Source organism: Nannospalax galili, unplaced genomic scaffold (assembly GCF_000622305.1).
Source record: "Nannospalax galili isolate Female #2095 unplaced genomic scaffold, S.galili_v1.0 scaffold64, whole genome shotgun sequence".
Taxonomy (NCBI): Eukaryota; Metazoa; Chordata; class Mammalia; order Rodentia; family Spalacidae; genus Nannospalax; species Nannospalax galili.
The window spans coordinates 259,502-261,248 of record NW_008352316.1 but is presented as its reverse complement, the minus strand read 5'-3'; positions in this window follow the sequence as shown (position 1 = coordinate 261,248).

Here is a 1,747-nt window from a genome sequence, read left to right as displayed (position 1 = left end):
ATGAGGTTATAAAAAAGTCAATATCCATGCTGGATAAAAGCTTTCCAGTGAAAGTATTTTCATGTCAGTCATGTACTTCAATAATCCCTCACCCATCTATGTAAGTAAACTCAGTAAACTCATTGGTTCCCCAGGGTAAACTTTAAGTGTCAGACATTTGTTTGACACTAAAATCTTAAAAGGGAAATAAACACTGCTTAGTATCTCCAGGAAGAGAATTCTCACAACAGATGGAAAATTTATTTGTTAATGTTATTATGTCTCATAGTATTAAGGAAAAAAAGGGAAAGATAACAAGGGATGTTAAAAAAATTTTAAAATAGAAATATTTTATTAAGAAAGATTAAAAAATGAAAAAGTCTAAGAAAGTTATGAAGGTCTGTGTAGGTTTGTTATGGTATGTGAAGGTGAGACAAAATTATATAAAAATAAACTTAAATTCCTAAGGTTACAGTTCAGTCAGCTAGTTTAAGGAATAAAATACATGTCTAGTCAAGGTTTATTCAAGAATGTTTGATTTTTGCCCAAGTTTTATCTACATATTTGTTAGGGTCCTTGACTCAGTGGGTCTCTTCTGGAGAACAAATGCATGAGTATGGAGATGCAAAAATCAAGCAGAGTTTTATTAAACCAGCTAGCTGGGGCTGACCGTCCTTCCAAGACACACAGGTCTGGTTAGAGCGATCGACCCTGAGGCAATTTTAGGTAAAGATTATATAGGCTCCCACAACCGTTACACAAAAGCCCGCGTTTATACAGCCAATAGTTTCAAAGCAAGCATTTCACAAACCAATAACTTCAAAAAAAGAAAAATGTTACAACTCCCTTCGGGGCTGCAGCACTTGCCCCTATCTCCGGATGCCTGTGTCTCCAGTTGAGTTAATTGGTTACAAGCAGTAAATTTAAACAAGTTAATTCAGGCAGTAAATTCAGGCAAGCAGTATATTCAATGTATTCAAACAAGCAGTAAATTCCTCTTTCCCTAACATTTCCCTCCTTTTTCTAGATCAGACTGAGGAATCTTCCTCAGCAGTATCTAAGGCTTGGTATTTCTGGCGAAGGACCAAGAGATGGGCAGTATCGATTTTTTTTTTTGAACAAACCTTAGTAGCCTATTTATTGTGCAGGGACCAATTGTGACTAGTAGCAATAGAATAATTAGAGGTCCTGCGATAGCTGAGAGGAGAGTTGTAAACCATGGTTTATGCATAAACCAAGACTCAAACTAGCTTTTATTACTTTTATACTCCTTGCGCCTCCTCTCTAGGTCCCCCCCCTTTTTTTTTCCCCAAGACAGGGTCTCACTATGTAGACCAGACTGGCCTCAAATTCAGAGATCCATCCACCTTTCTCCCTGGTGCTGGGATCAAAAGGGTGTGCCATCACACCTGGCCCATTATGTACTTTTAAATGTCTAAGAACAGATGTCTGTAATAAGAACTTAAGTTGCCCCAGTATTGTACAGTACCACTGAGTAAGCTGCACACACCTAACAAAGACTACAATCAGAAAGTGCCTTTTAAATAGCAACACTCTGGCTTAGAAACTTTTCCATCTCTATCAGCCAAGACTCAGGCTTATGCAACTGTACTGTTTTGAGTGGATACTAACAATTTTACTCCATAAGTGGTTTTCTACAAATTTTAACACAAAGGGTGTTTACCATGTTTGTTCACTAACTCTACTTTTGTCATACACTGGCAACTCCTTTAATGTCTAGTAACATTAGATATTGTATATTTGGACT